The following is a 17,501-nucleotide window of genomic DNA, read 5'->3' as shown; positions in this document are numbered from 1 at the left end:
CAATTATATTGAAACCTTTTCATTACAAGTAAACTTTAGTAGAGATTACAACCAAATTTATTATAAAATTAACCAACACCTAAAATACATAATACTTTGCCAAGTAAATTAGTCTACTTGACATATTAGCTGTCTGCAATTAAACTTGAGTTGATTGACTTGATTCACCTGATTGAATTGATGAGGAAGTTGGATTTAAGTTGTCTCCTACATCTCTTAGTGATGATAGGAAAGGCTTGGAGGGCATTTGTAAGCATTCAACTTCTCCTTCAAGCATTTCTACTACTTTGTTCATTGAAGGACAATCACTAGGCTTCATTTGTATGCACCATAATGCAATCATGATCATCTTCTTAACTGTTGTCTTCTCCTCCTCCATGGCATGTTCCATGACTATCTCATTTCCCTAGCTAACTTGGTCATAGACCCAAGTTGGGAAGTAAATTTGGCTTGAATGGTCTACAAATGTATTAAAGTTCTTTCTTTTGCTTGCCATTTCCAACAATAACATGCTGAAACTATAAACATCAGCTTTATACGAGACGCCTCCAATGTTCTTATAGAACAACTCTGGAGCAATATATCCTAGTGTTCCTTTTGCAGCAGTCAAAGACACTATGCTATCATCTGTAGGATAAAGTTTTGCAAGACCGAAATCAGAAACTTTTGGGGTAAATTTTTCATCAAGAAGAATGTTATGAGGCTTGATATCAAAATGTAGAATTTGCATGTCACATCCTCTATGTAGATATTCAATACCACGAGCCACTCCAAGAGAAATCTCATATGTTTTCTCAATACTTAAGGGTATTCCTCCTTCTCTAAGAAAAATATATTTGTCAAGAGAACTATTAGGCATGAATTTGTAGATGAGGGCATGCCTTGGTCCCTCAGCACAAAAGCCAATGAGTTGCACTACATTAGTGTGGTGAATCCTTCCAATTGTTGCAATTTCGCAAATAAAGTCTTGCCCTTTGGCTTTGGACTTGCCCAACATCTTTATAGCTACAAGATGGCCACTTTGGAGCTTTCCTTTAAATACAGAGCCATAGCCACCTTCACCCAATTTGTCCTTGAAACCTTTGGTCATCTTCCTAATTTGTGAGTAAGAGTACCCAATCGGAATGAGATTATTTTGACTTTGTAGAAATTCTTCAACAACGTCATACATTGAGAAATGCCTCCTATGCCACTTATATATCAAAAAAGCAACCACATATGGAGCTCCCAAGGACATTGTTGCTGCATGTATGAATACTGTACAGGGCACATCACCGAAATAACTATGAGAAAACAAATTTGTTGTACTAGTGTCAGCTTTTTCAATTTTTAGTTGAAAATAATTAAACTTACAACTAAGTGCCTTCCTAATTCTAGTAAAGTAATTAAGCAGAAAATTTGTTCTTTCCTTTTAAATGTCACCAATATTTATGTCTTAATTGTTTTCATGGTAAACTATTTTCAAGCACAATCTTAAGGAATGATCTGCTAAAAAAGTTGAAGAAGATCAAAGGAGAGATTCGGGTTCTTACTGAAGTACATTAATAAGTAATACCAATCTGCAACCAAAAAAAGAAGTTGTAATTATTTTTACTAACAAAAGATGAACTACTAATCAGTGAAACGAGTGACCGAAATAACTTGAAATCTCTAAGGATTAAGGCTTATCTAAAGATAAAAAATAAAATATTCTCATCGACCCATGCTTAACAAGAGTATAAACAACCGTAGAAACTGGTTGGCTTTATATGTCAAAATCCAATCATACTCAAGGCCTAATTCTAATTTTACTTTGAGTGCAAGTAAAGAAATTATAATTCTACTTAAATAGCCAAAGAGCATTAGAGCTCAGTGGTATAGCTTGATCTTTATTATTAGGAAAACCGGGGTTCAAATCTTCCCTTCCTATTGTTGAGACTATCAAATAATACCAAAAAGATTCTACATGAATTGCAAATGTTTTAACCATAATTTAATGTATGGTTAGTTTAAGGTTTGACTTAATATAAATACCAATCAAGGATTCATTATAACACAAGTGATTAATAATAAAGATGTAACCACCCAATTTTGCAATTGGGGATTAGTTCATACAAAGGTAAAATAGTAATTTTGGTAAGAAAGGGTTAAAACATCATTTTGCTATTAGAAGAGCAAAAACTTAATGCAACATCATTAGATTTATTAATGGTCAAAATGATGCTTTGAGTGTAAAATTGGACCACTAGCTTAAAAGATCAAGCTGCCCCATCAAGATAGCCTCTTTTTGCTTTCTTTCTACTCATGCATCTTTATAATCTTTAGGCGAAGTTGCTCAAACCACACCTCTGATCAATGGTTTTTATTGGCATTCTTTCTGGTCATGTGTCTCCGTTATCTTCAACCAGAATATTCAAACCATGCCTCTACACTGTAGTCACCATATATATGGCATGCACCACATTCAACACTCAAGCCTAAAACATGAAGCACGACAAGTTTTAAATCTTAATGCAGGCATGGTGTATCTTTTTGAATCAGTCTTTTTAGCCACATGCATTTGACGTTTGTTCATGCTTGTCATCTACACTTCATTTGGTCCCACTTGGTACACTCCGCATTCATTTCAATTGTGATTTCAAGGTCTTACTTTGCTTCAAATTCAAGTTGTAGCCAAACTTCCACATTGAGTTTGAAGGAGGATACTAAAGAGATCTAGACCTAATCCTACTTGGTGTGCAAGCAAAAAATCATAATTCTACTTGAGTTGTATGTGTTGTAACCTTGGTCTAATGTATGGTTAGTAGGGTTTAGCCTACTAAAAATACTCATTAATAGGTTCACGTAACATGAATTTACTAGTAAAGTTGTAGTCATCAAGAATTTTCTATTATAGACATATGCCATTAGTATGAACTACATTAATTCCCTCTCTTTCTTACTTCCGCTTTATTTCTCTATTTTATTTCCTTTTTTTATTACTAATTTAACACAATTAAATGCCTTCTCAATGTGCTTTAGTTAACCTACCGCCAGGGGCGAAGAGTTTGCCCACTAAGTCAAGCCAACGACATTTTAATTAGGTCACAACAAAATAAATGTTCAAGACATGCATTGTTCTTTGAATACTAACCCAACTCTGTTATCAAAATTTTTTTTAATCAAGAGAAATGGTTTTCTGTTGTTTGGTTCTTATTTTTGTGTTTTGTGTTTTCAAACCCAACAAAAAAACTTGTTTGAGAAGTAATTCTTAGAATTATTATTATTATTATTATTATTAGGCGTATATGCACTTTTGGTTCCTACATTTTGGGGTCATTTCTATTTTGGTCACTACATTTTTATTTTACCACTTTTAGTCCCTAAATCAATTAACACGTTCCATTTTGGTTCTTACCGTTACTCATTTAACAGAAATTGCTGATGTGGCAAACGGCATCCACTGTTGGTACATTAAATGCTGACGTGGTGGAGGAGGAGGGGGACGTGAGGAGGGGGTCGATGATGGCATTCATCTTGGCCTCCAAGGTGCTCCTCGTCCATCAGAGCTATTGTCTTCGATTTCACGTTCGTCACCACCATTGTTATGGGTGTGTGTTTCGGCCACTTTCCTCCGCTCAGATTCGGTGACGTCCGGCAACATTTCAATCTTCTCTGCTCAAATTTGGTGTCGTGGTGGTGGGTTTGCAATCCCTCTTGGGTTTTTCTTTCTGATCTGGGTTTCTTCTTTTTTAGCTAAAGTTTTGGTTTTGTTGAGTTTCTTGTTTTCTGTTTGTTTGCTGGGGAAATAGAATGATTAGAAAGAAAATTAATTGTTGGGGTTTATTTGGTTTTCAAAAAAATGATTTTTTTTTTGTGCTGATCTAGTTGTGTTTTGTTTGGTTCTGAAGAACAATGAAAAGAAATGGAAAAATGAATTCTTGGGTATTGGAAGCAGATGATGAATGTTGGTTTAGCTGAATAAAAGAGATTTATTCATTTTCTTGACTATCATACAGACTTTTTATTTGATTTGATTTGATGTGTGGTTTTTGATTTGTGTCAGGTGGGCTTGATCTGGCTTTTGATCTGTGGTTTTTGATCTGCGTTTTTGAAGATCTTGAATGTTTGTTTGTTGTTGTTGTTATTTTTTTTTTTAATTTTAATTTCTGGGTTTGTGTTCTTAGATCTGGGTTTGTCTTCTTGTTGTTCTTGTTCAAGGCACTCTTAGATCTCAATTAATTTGATTTTTTGTTTTTAATTTTGTTTATTTAATTAAAATTAATAAATTAATTTTTTAAATTTAAATGCTGACGTGGCAATTTTTTAATGCCAAAATAGATTTTTTAATTACTATTTTACTGTGCCGTCAGCCACGTCAGCAATTTCTGTTAACTGAGTAACGGTAAGGACCAAAATGGAATGCGTTAATTGATTTAGGGACTAAAAGTAGTAAAATAAAAATGTAGGGACCAAAATAGAAATGACCCCAAAATGTAGGGACTAAAAGTGCATTTACGCCTTATTATTATTGTTATTATTATTATACCTTGAAAATTTGTTCAAACGTTTATTTCTATTTTGAGTTTTTTCATTTTTTCCCCAACAACAGCATCACAACCTCTAACTCATGCCCACAACAACAATGGCAACCATGGACCCAAGACCAAACAAAGCAGAACCGCAACAATCTAACTGTTAAAATTGTGTGGTTAAATGATTAAATTGATTATATCCCAATAGTTTAAACTTTTGGGACAATTAGTAATTCAACACTAACGTGCATGCCCACCAAACCCAGACCAGTCCAAATTGTGGAGATCTAATTCCATACTCAATATTCACAAACTTCACTTATAAACCAAAATTTCACATTAAACTAGTTTAAAGAAAAACCTTTCAAACGATTTATATATCTTTCTATTGAATGTCAAATTTGAAAATATAACTGTTAGATTGCTTGTTCTTTATGTTCTTAAAAAACATGTCAAATTTTTTCCAAATGGAATGTTATTTACTATTTTTTCAATAAAGTTATTTCCAAGTTATTCCTATGCATAATTTTATATCACAAAAACTTGAAATTTAAATATTCATTGATGACATAATTGTTGGTCTTTAATCTTCTTAAAATTTTGCAAGCATGGAGGGTATAATAAGAATATGTAATCCAATAGTTAGATTTTCAAAATTCACATCCAATACAAAGATATTGGTAAGGTTTGAAGATTTACTCCCCAAACTTTTCCCCACTCATCGGAGGCCCATTCTGCAGCCACCACAATCATGCTTCGAAAAACCAAACAACCACTGTCATTGAGAGAGAGAGAGAGAGAGAAAGAGAGAGAGAATTTTAGAATAAAATTTTTAAGTTGGGTTTTTGAAAACAGCTTGCCAAATAAGAATTTTTAGTAGTACCTACTAGTTTTTTTTTATAAAAAAATAGTTGTTTTTAAATCAAGAAAATTGTTCTAAAAACTATTGGTATTAGTATCTGTAAGTGCACAATTGCACCTGGACCCAAAGACAAAGTGGGCTCAGGCCCAATGAGCCTTAAACAATAAAATTTGTAGAGTATGGATTTGAAATCTAGCTGTAGGGGTGGTGGATACTTGACAAATAGGCTTAAGTGTTACAGTATTTGCTAACAACAAACGATTATAACAAATGAACCTCCTCGGACGTAAGTCGAGGACAATTTCTCTATTATCTCTCTTTCTCTCTTAAAGGTTATAGTTCTTGGTCCTTCTTTTGCTTTTCCCCCCTCTCTTTGTTCTCTTCTCTTCTTAAATACTTCTTCTTTTTCCTTTGTCCATGCGTCACCTCCAATCCCCTTCCACCACCTCCTTGAAATCTTTAAATAATAGCCAGAAGGTTCAATTCTACTGTTCAGGGGTCACTTTCCCATTAATGCGGTCAGGGAGGTAGGTGCAGGGTTTTTAATGTGGAGGTAGCAGCTTTTTTCTGAGATATTTCTCTCACACCGGTGCGTCCAGAGGGTTCTTGGATCCCCTCTTTAACCTACAGTTTTTTTAGAACTCTGCCTTGATCTTTCTAGCAAATCTCCAAGCCATCACGAGTCTGTCCGAGGAGAGATTCTTCTCGGATGAATCCTCGGACCTTCGGCTTGCGAGCCGACTTGCGGTCCTAAAGGCCTTTAGTCAAGAACGAACTGACCCTTCTTAACAGAGCCCAAAGGCCTAAATACCTACCCAGGTCTTTTAACTCCCCACAATAGCCCCTCAAAACTTTATTTTTCCCTTTCCGAGGAGAAAAATAGGGTTTTGATCTAACGATAATCTCCCCTACACATTTCGTACTTCACCACACGTGTGTAAATCGTTTCGTTCCCCAGAAGATGTCGTCTGGCGCTTCGAATTTCCAAACGCTCACATTTATGACCGCAAGTTACACCTTATTTCCCACGTTCAACGGTGAGATGAACATCCAACGGCCCGCGTTGCCCCCTGAAATTTTGGCGGGATGAATCCAATTTGGAGGCCGCTTCCTGCACGTCATAACGCTTTGAAAATATGCGCCTTCATTTATTTTTTCAGAACCTAATCATATCAAAACATCAGTCATTGCCTTTTCTCTCCAGAAACCTGTGGAAACTCGCATAACTACGAACTCGTAAGTTCCTACTTTTTCTTCTACTCTTTTCTCCTCGGATTTTATCCGTGGCTCCCTTCTTAACCACTTTCCTTCTTAAAACTTAACCTTCCCTTTCTCATAGATGGGTAGATTTAAGTGTTTAGTTGACACTGCCGCTGGGATGGAAGGCTTTAGGGCCAAATACCAGATTCCTAGCGACGTAGGCCTGAAATATTGTCTGGCGGAAGCCGTAGGTAGTTCCAGGAAGATGGGAGAGGTCATCATCCCTATGATTGCCTTCATAGAAGGTGGAATGACTCTCCCCATGAGAAGTGTAACTAGGGAATACCTTTGCAACCACAGGTTGTGCTCTGACCAGTGCGCACCCAATGTATTTAGGGTTTTAGGAAGTGTCGACGCTCTAAATGAGCAGATGGGCTTAAACCTTACTTGGCATGACGTTGTCTTTATGTACGAATGCCACAAGCTTAAAAGCGTAGGCTATTACATCAAATCCAGGTCTAGTGTAGTTAGATTAATTTCTTGTCTGCCCAAGTCTAATAAAGGCATGAAGGAGGACTACCTCATCGCCTCAGGTAACTGGCACGACGGCCCTCACTGCCCAGTCGTCTGGGGAGATCCAGGTGTGACTCCTTAGGATCTAATTTCCCAACCCTGTGATTCCATCTCAAACTCCTTGAATGTTTATTTACTTTCACAACTTGTCTAACTCTGATTTGTCACATGCATTGCAAATCTGACCACATTTGCCTTTTTGGGTGTCTTTTTCACAAACAAACAGCACGTTCATCCACGCCTGAGCCACTGCAACGTCGTTGACTTAAACCGTGTACTTTGCTCAGAAGTTTTCGTGAGTGAAGACTTGCAACTTAGAGCGGCTCACCTAATACTAGGGTACGACCCTATATCCTCGGATTTTCAGGAGATAGAGAACGTGATCATCGCGGGGGACAGGAGGCGTAGGAGGATAAACGTAGCGAGGCCTAACTTCCCTGCCGACCACGATATCCCTGACGACCTCAACACCATCCTGTACGCGTGACCCATTTTGGCGATTCCTCTCTCAACGCACTCTCAGGCAACCGTTGTCCCGGAGGAGCAGGTGTCCACGTTGCACACATTGGACGAGGAGATAGACCAGTTTCAGCTCGAGGACGTCGTAAAACCTTGAGGAAACCAGTTTGTCGTCCTTTCTGACGAGGAAGAAAAGTCCGCCGAGGCCTCTGGGATTCCAGGTTTAGTGATTGCTCGTCCCACCGACAGTTTCGAGGACGAAGACATGGACAAGCTTAAAGGCCTTCTAAATAAGAGAGGCGAGAAAGTCACCCAGAAAGGAGCGGGGGGGTCTCAAGTTCCCCCGTCCTTGCCACCACCTCCTCCCCTAGCTGATCCTAAGCCTCCCGTCGAGGAGCCCAAGAAGAAGAGAAAGGGCGAGGCCGAGGAGGCTGGTGGCGAAAAACAAAAGAAGCTGAAACAGCAGCCACAGCCAGCTCAGCAGCAGAAGCTGGACAAGGGTAAAGGACGTGCCCATTCAGTTGAGAGCGGGGAGATTAGAGACATGGCCGAAGTGCGCCGAGCACCGGCTATGTGGTCTCCCGAGCTGAGACTGGATTGAGCACCAATTCCCCTCCAGTCCAACATCAGGGTGTTCCAACAAGGCCATCCCCTTCACCTGGCCGATGCGTTGGAACGTCCCCTTCTGCTGCCCAAGGATATGGAAGCTTTGGAAAAAATGAGCCAGCCTCAGCTGTTCCTTTCTTTGAAAACGGACTTAGCGCTGGTAAGTTTTCCTCCGTATGTACGCTTGGCTCTTTAAAATATCTGGCTATTTGTAAATGTTTTGTTGCGTTTAACCCCCTGAAACTTTGTCACAAGCCATCCAAGAGGTTTTCGCTACCGAGAAGTTCGTGGAGGACTCTCGGAAGAAGGCCGGAATGGAGCAGGAAATTCGTCTAGAGACTAAGAAGTCCCTAGGCCAGGCCTTAGCAGAAAACGAGAGACTCTCCTCTCAGTTGGCGACCTTGAACTATAACTACCTCCCCAGGATCTCCCTGAAGAAGAACTAGATGAGGATGGCGAACACCTCCTTCTAACGCGGCGTAGCTTCCTTTTAAGATGACTAATCTCCTTCAGCATGGCTTTAGCACCATCTTCATGGGTGGTACTGCCGCCATCGTGAGTATGACTCGCAATAGGATGCTCGGTGTGGACGCTAACCTCTCGATCCCTCCGGTGCTCCAGACGCTCGAAAAGGTCCTCAGGTTGCGATTCTTGAGATTCTGCATGGTGTGAGCCTAAGGCTGCCATTATGTTCCAACTCCTTTCCACGCTAGATTCCCACAGACAGCGCCAATTGTAAGTGCACAATTGTACCTGGACCCAAAGACAAAGTGGGCTCAGGCCCAATGAGCCTTAAACAATAAAATTTGTAGAGTGTGGATTTGAAATCTAGCTGTAGGGGTGGTGGATACTTGACAAATAGGCTTAAGTGTTACAGTATTTGCTAACAACAAACGATTATAATAAATGAACCTTCTCGGACGTAAGCCGAGGACAATTTCTCTATTATCTCTCTTTCTCTCTTAAAGGTTATAGTTCTTGGTCCTTTTTTTGCTTTCTCCCCCTCTCTTTGCTCTCTTCTCTTCTTAAATACTTATTCTTTTTCCTTTGTCCACGCGTCACCTCCAATCCCCTTCCACCACCTTCTTGAAATCTTTAAATAATAGACAGAAGGTTCAATTCTACTGTTCAGGGGTCACTTCCCCATTAATGCGTCCAGGGAGGTAGGTGCAGGGTCTTTAATGTGGAGGTAGCAGCTTTTTTTTGAGATATTTCTCTCACACTGGTGCGTTCAGAGGGTTCTTGGATCCCCTCTTTAACCTACAGTTTTTTCAGAACTCTGCCTTGATCTTTCTAGCGAATCTCCAAGCCATCACGGGTCTGTCCGAGGAGAGATTCTTCTCGGATGAATCCTCGGACCCTCGGCTTGAGGGCCGACTTGCGGTCCTAAAGGCCTTTAGTCAAGAACGAACTGACCCTTCTTAACAGAGCCCAAAGGCCCAAATACCTACCCAGGTCTTTTAACTCCCCACAGTATCAAGCTGTACAAAAAATTTTTGTCTATTTTAACATAAAAACCTATTTTTTTCTATTTTACACAATTATTTTTCAAAAACACATACATCAAATTATTTATTTTACATTACATTTCATTAAGATATTATTTCTTTATCAATTTTTTAGTACTCTCACTCTCTCTCTCTCTCTATATATTTGCATGTAAATAGTATCTGTGTATATTTACACGGTTACTATAGTAATAATATAAGTTTGTGCAAGTGTTCATGGATTGATGTGGGAGAGTTTAGGAGTTGGATGTGCAAAATTAACCATTATGCTATTATACGTTAACTGATATGAATGCTCTAACAACCAAACAACCCTAATTTCTTAAGAAATTCGATAATTGGTCCTATAGAGTGGTTATTCCTCTACTAGTGTCATCTTCACATCAGACACAATTGGTCCTATAGAGTGGATGATAACCCTATTAGGGAGGGAATCATCACAGAAAAAGAATAAAATCTAACATAACAATGAATGAGGAGTCCCTGTTTTTATAAACTCTTTTATACCTCTTGGGAAGAGATATGTTTGTTTACCAAGAGTTGTATCTTATCTAAGAGACACGATTCTTCAGTAAATAACTAGCATTAACACTTAATTAACTCTCTATTGTAGGTTGGTGAAGCAACACCAACCATAAGTGGGGGTCATTATATAAGTGAGGGTGCACCATATTATGATGTGATCGATCACCTATCACTATTATACACCAACAACAATTACTTAATGCAATTGTATTTCATTTTTCATTATGTATTATCATTGTCCCTCAAACAACTTTTCTGAGAAAGAAAACTCACTTTTGTAGCTGTAGAAATAATTCACAGGTGTCCACCTTACTGCATTTCACAAAGAAGAGAATAATTATAACATCAGCGTTTTGGAGCTTTGCAATTAGTTGTCATTATACAAAAACTACAACAAATATTACTTAGCATGTCTATTACATTGGAATGGATGGAGAATGCACCAAAAAGCTATCTTCTTAGGAAATTCGATCAAACAATTTTCCACGTACATGGTTTTTCCTTTACTTGTCTCATTATCAGATCAGGCACAATTTACTCATGCATTTCTATTTAATTTTCCATTCTATATTACTTAGCATCTTGCAAACGACTATGATGAGAAAAAAACCTCACCTTTGAAAAAATAAATTAGTTGCAATAACCATCCTGCATTTTTGACAAAGAAAAGAATAACATCAGCATTTGGAACCTTAAAATTAATTTAGTCATTATGCTGAAACTCCAATAAATATTTTCTAGCATGTCTTTTACATTGATGGGGTATCTTTAAAAAATTCGATCATTTTTACTTTCATTTCCTCAAGCTTAAAAGATTGTGATATCATCCAATTATTGCCCAAATACATGGTGTGTCATCATCAGGTACAATTACTCGAACGATTCGTTTCATACTCGATTCTATATTATCCTTCAAACAACCTTTTTGAGATAGAAACCTCACCCATCAAGATATAATATATTCTTTCAACCAACAGGCCCAATCCTACATTTTTGACAAAGAAAAGAATGACATGAGCATTTGCCTTACAATTAAATCTAGTAAATTTCAATAACATCACCAAGAAGTTCAATATATTGAACTAATACATGAATTGTTAGTGACAGGATCAGAACTACAACAAAACTCGGGTAGAAAAGAAAGAAATATGTAAGAGGAGATGAATATAAATATAATGGTCAACATATTTAATTAGAGAATGGAAAGTAGTGTCATGCCCTTCCTCTCTTTTTTTACCCACCTGTCTTGCCGCCGCCACATTGAACACCCTTCAATTCATCGATTCTGCAAAAGCGCAGTCTTTCGCAAGTTCTTTCACAAATCAATGGGTGCCATGAAAGCCGAAAACCATATTCCAATTGATTATGGACTTCTGTACAGGAAATATTTGGATTATCATTTTGTGGCGGCCACGATGTCATAACCATCTGCTCTACTTTGCACGAGTCCTTCACATCTTTCATCGATATTACTTCTCTAATTGTAACATATTTATACCTCTTGGAATGAGAAATTGAAGAGTCGGAAGAATACTCTCCATTGTAAATGCAAGTAGAAGTATTCAAATAGAGTGGAGTATTCACTGGTTTTTCACAACTCATGAAAATCATAATCCGATTTAGGTAGCTGTTGCCATCAGGCAGCCAAAGCGACAGATCGTTCAGTGCATAATAATATTGCATTAATTGATATAAAGAATACTTTGGGGAGGAGAAGTAATTTCAATTCCGTATACCCGAGTCCACAATCCGGAATCTGTACGTACTGTAATTGATATCCTTTACGTAGTGTTTTCCTCCAAATATGGATAGCACGGCCGTATCATTCTTCTCACGCCACAGTTCATACCTTGAATCACTGCAGTTTTTAGGATCAGTCATCAATCGAAACGGATAGCTTATGTTGATATTGCCACAGACAGAAGGGGTACATTGATCAGTAACATTTGCAGTAGCAGTACAATAAGTTTCATGGACTAGAACAAGAGCAATAAAGGCCGTGAGTCCTGCACTCAACGTTAATCCTCTTGCCATTGATCGTAGAGAGGATTTTTTTTCTGCTAGTACAAACTAGCATAGACAAACATAATAAAAACTTCTTTGTGTGTATAGAAAAAGTAAAATGTAGAATTTTCTACTGAAAGATATATAAGATGAAACGCAAGTTTGTGGTGGTGGCGGAACATTATCAATAACATCAATATCATAACCAAAATATCTTCCGTTAGCACTGTTAGAAATACTGAATTCAATAGTATTGTATTTCTCACTGAAAAAATATACATGAGTGCCTTTATATAGGAGACATATGAGTGCAGTACGAGTAAATATGAGTGTAGTACAAGTAAGAGTGCTATACAAGTAAACTAGTTGGGCCTAAAGCCCACAACATTATACATGTTAACAGCCCCCCTCAAACTCAAGGTGGATGTGAGACCAACTTGAGGTTGTCAACCAAAGTACAAAGGCATCCCTTAGGATGTGACTTGGTGAAAATATGCAAGTTGATCTGTAGAGGAGACTGAGATTAGCTTGAGAGTACCATGGACAAGATGATAACGGATAAAATGACAATTGATCTCGATGTGTTTAGTCCGTTCATGGAAGACATCATTGTGAGCAATATAAATGGCACTCTTGTTATCACAATAAAGAGGAGTAGCAGAGGATGTAGACACACCTAAGTCTTTGAGAAGCTATCGTAGCCAAAGAAGCTCAAATGTGGTATCAGCAAGGGCACGATATTCTGCTTCAGTACTAGAACGGGCCACATGAGTTTGTTTCTTGCTTCGCCAAGAAATTAGAGAAGAACCAAGAAGAAAGCAATAACCAGTGGTGGACCTGCGATCAGTGGGATCTCCTGCCCAATCGGCATCAGAAAATGCACGGAGAACAAGAGGAGATTGAGCAGAGTAGAAAAGACCATGGAAGAGAGTGCCCTTTAGGTACCGAAGAATGCGCAAAACAGCAGCATAGTGAGTCGATCGTGGAGCAGACAGATACTGGCTCATCTGGTGAACAGCATAGGAAATGTCTGGACGACTAACAGTAAGATAAACTAGGCTGCCAACTAAGCGTCTCTAAAGAGAGGGATTAGACAATGGTTTCCCCCCTGAGGGAGTCAGATGTGCATTAAGCTCGACTGGAGTGTCAACAGTCTTGCTATCAGTGAGTCCAGCTCTAGACAAGAGTTCAGAGGCATACTTGGCTTGAGTAATGTAAAGTCCATCTGTAGAATGAGTGATTTCAAGACTCAAGAAGTAGCTGAGATGTCCAAGATCTTTCATCTCAAACTGCTGACTGAGAAAATCCTTGAGTTCTTGAATGCCACTAAGGTCATCACCAGTTATGATCATATCATCCATATACAAGACAAGTAAAATAGTGCATTTGTTAGTGCGATGAAGAAATAAGGCAGAATCATAATGACTGGCCATGAAACCCAAGCGAGAGATGGTAAAGCTGAATATGGCAAACCAAGCACGTGGAGCTTGTTTAAGGCCATAAAGTGCACGTCGAAGGTGACAAACCTTGTTTGATTCAACAGAGAGACTAGGAGGAGGTTGCATATAAACTTCTTCACTTAAATCCCCATTAAGGAATGCATTTTTGACATCCATCTGGAAAAGATCCCATTTACTGGCAGCAGCAACAGCTAAGAGGGCACGAACAGAAGAGATACGAGCAACCGGAGCAAAGGTCTCTTCATAATCAATCCCATACTCTTGTGTAAAACCTTTTGCAACAAGACGAGCTTTGTAGCGCTCAATGGACCCATCAGAGCGAGTCTTAATCTTGTAGATCCACTTACAGCCAACCACAGATTTCCCAGGGGGGAGAGTGACCAAGTCCTAAGTATGGTTTTTAGATAATGCATCAAGTTTCTCTTTCATTGCAATCTGCCATAAAGGGTCAGTGGAAGCCTCACGATAGGTGTGAGGCTTGTGTAGTGCAGCAAGGGCAGTGTAACAATGATAGTCAAGTAAATGTGCAGGAATGGACCTTACCCGAGTTGAGTGACGAGGTGGAATGTCTTGTGCATGATCTTCAGGCAGAGCAGGAGCAGGGGAACCAAGATCAGGGTTGGGTAGCTCGTCTTCGATCTGTTCATCTTCCACCTGTTCATTAAAGGGAGAACTAGGAAAGGGATCAAGGATTTCTGGTGGTTGGGCAGAGAAGTTAATAGGAAAATCAGGAGCAACTATAGGAGGATCAGGATTAGCTATAGGAGGGCCAGGAGCAGCTACAAAAGGAATATGTGTCTCATCTGGAAATAGATCTAAGACAAAAGAGGAAGATAGAGAAGCATGGAAGTGAGAGAGCTCGACAAAGAGGCGATGTTCCCAAAAGACAACATTGCGGGAGATACGAAGACGATGAGAAATAGGATCATAACACCGATACCCTTTTGAGTTTCATCATAGCCAAGAAAATAACAAAGTCTTGACCTAGGCTCAAGTTTGTTATGCTCATGTGATTGAAGAAGAACGAAACAAGCAAAGCCGAATGAGCGTAGGTGGTGATAATCTGGAGGTGACCCAAAAAGGCGCTCATATGGAGTTTGATTTTGGATGACAGGACTGGAAATGCGATTAATAGTATGAACAGCATGAATAGCAGCTTCACCCCAAAAAGGAGCAGGAACTTTGGCAGAGAGAAGAAGAGTACGAACAGTGTCAAGAATGTGACGAAGTTTTCGTTCGGCTCTACCATTTTGCTGAGAGGTACCTGGACAAGTTAGTTGATGAACAGTGCCATAGGAATGCAAAACAGATTGGAAAGCATATTGAGTGTACTCAAGAGCATTATCAGATCGAAAAATTTTGATACGTTTAGAAAATTGAGTTTCAACCATTTTTGCAAAATTAGAATACACTTGCAATAATTCAGAACGATGTCTCATATTAAAGATCCAGCTATAGCGAGAGTAATCATCAACAAAGACAAAAAAATATCGAGATCCACCAATACTAGAGATAGAGGAAGGTCTCTAAACATCAGAATGAATAAGGTCAAAGATATAAGTGGATATAGATTCACTAGAATTGAAAGGCAAAGCTGGTTGTTTTCCTAACTGACATGAAACACAATCAAAATTTTCTGTAGACATTGAACCTAACAAACCTCTAGAAGCCAATTGTTGTACACAGGAAGAAGATGCATGACCAAGTCGAGCATGCCAAAGAGCAAGAGAAGGAATAGAAGAAACTGCAGCAGCTGCGGCAATAAAAACAGGAGCAACAAGTGGAAGACGAAGGTTGTCCACGGGAAACATACGCCCAACTCTAGGACCGGTCCCTAGCTCCTGTCCCGTCCTTGGATCCTGCACAGTACACCCAGAATAATCAAATATAATTCGATAACCCAACTCAGCTAATTGTCCCACAGAAAACAAATTGTAAGAAAGGTCAGGAACATTAAAGACCCCAGAAACGGAGAGGTTAGAGGTTGAAACGGAACCTATATTATGACTAGACATTGTGGAACCATTTGCTGTGCGAATAGTAAGAGGGTGTGGTGCAGGTTTAAGTTCAGAAAATAAGGACGAGTGAGGTGTCATGTGATTGCAACAAGCAGAATCCATAAGCCAAGAGGAAGGAGACATACCAGATAAAGCTAAGAGAGAAGAGGAATAAGATGCATTATCAACTATACGAATGACATTGGCGATGATGTTTTTAAGGTCACCTGTGGTCATGGTGAAAGTGCGACCTGAAGACTTACACTGTGCAGAGACGGGAGCCATTGGTTGGACACTCTCAATGTTAGCAATAGTGGCAGCTGAAATTGAAACAGCTGATTTATTGCGCTGAAAGCAAGTCTCAATATTATGGCCAAAACGTTTGCAAAAATTGCAAAAACTGCAAAAATGTTTGCTGGATTGTCGGCGACGATTGTTACAAAAGGAAGAAGACCTGTCCTTATGCTTCATTTAGAAGCAGAATATGCAAAAATGGATTGCAAAAAAGAAATCTACGCGAAAAACTAAGTAAGGAGAACTTGGACTGCAAAAAAGTCAACTCCGAAAAAAGTCAACGGTCAAAAGTCAACAGTCAACGGTCAACAGTGATGTGGCGGTGACGTCAGCAGCGCGTGGAGGCAGGGATTTGGCGCGTGGGTGTGTGATCTTCAGTGCAGAAGCTTTGGGCGGCGCGTGAGGGCGCGTGGAGCCTCCGATGACTGTGAGGTTTTCACGAAAAGGTAGATTGGAGTAAGACGATCTTCGTGGTACATTCAAAAAAAATTTCAGAGCAATATTCACGGCGGTGCCGAAAAAGGCAATGGTCTTTGCAGTGTTCGAACTCCTCAACGGCGGCTGCTACAGGTCTGGAACCTGAGGACGATGTCTGGAAGACTCGAAGGTTCAACGGCGAAAGGCTGTGGCAGTTGTTGTGACAGCGGAAGCAATATTGAGAATGGAGTTACACCAATAAAGACAAGACTACTAAGAAAATGTTAGAGCACTAGCTCTGATACCATGTTAGAAATACTGAATTCAATAGTATTGTATTTCTCACTGAAAGAATATACATGAATGCCTTTATATAGGAGGCATATGAGTGCAGTACGAGTAAATATGAGTGTAGTACAAGTAAGAGTGCTATACAAGTAAACTAGTTGGGCCTAAAGCCCACAACATTATACATGTTAACAAGCACATACGTCATCTTGTTGAATTATTGGATTTGGACAGTTGCTAAACAATTTTCTTTTACATTTTGGCACAAATTAATTTTTTTAGAGTTATGCTAACGAAGAGTATTGGTTAACAATTGATTTTAAAAAAGTTTTGACACTACTTTTATGGGAATTGAAAAAAGCTGTCAAAATATTAATTGTTTTTTTTTTCATAAAAACTTTTTTTTAAATAGATTATTAATCAATGCCCTAAGGGCATTCGTTAGCATTTTCTGTTCTTTTAATAACATTTTGAACAAACTAGCTTCTTCTTCTTCTTCTTTTTCTTATTTTATTTTATTTTTTGAGAAAACAAACTAGCTATTGATGGAACAGATTCTTACTCTTTCTCATTTGGTCCACCAATGACCATTTTTTTATTTTTTATTTTTACTTTCGAATAACCAATCATCACATTATCAGTTTGTAAACTTTAAAAAAAAAAGTTTTTAACTTAAGCGTTTTCCTTAAAGTTAATTTTTTTTTTTTACTTTTTTTTAATTTTTTAATTTTGATAATTTGATAGTTACAGCAGATAGGGAAAAATAAATCCTGAGCTACAAAGCTGCCTTTTAGTTTATTTTATTTATATATATA

The 17,501-nt window shown here is 38.7% G+C and overlaps 1 pseudogene; it reads right to left on the bottom strand.

The window, feature by feature from the left end:
- Positions 1 to 139: 139 nt before the first annotated feature.
- LOC142609305 (rust resistance kinase Lr10-like) lies at positions 140 to 12,262 on the bottom strand (annotated as a pseudogene).
- Positions 12,263 to 17,501: the final 5,239 nt, after the last annotated feature.

The sequence above is a fragment of the Castanea sativa genome, chromosome 9 (assembly GCF_040712315.1).
Source record: "Castanea sativa cultivar Marrone di Chiusa Pesio chromosome 9, ASM4071231v1".
NCBI lineage: Eukaryota > Viridiplantae > Streptophyta > Magnoliopsida > Fagales > Fagaceae > Castanea > Castanea sativa.
The sequence above is the reverse complement of the archived record's forward strand: the minus strand, read 5'-3'. Positions and strand labels throughout refer to the sequence as shown.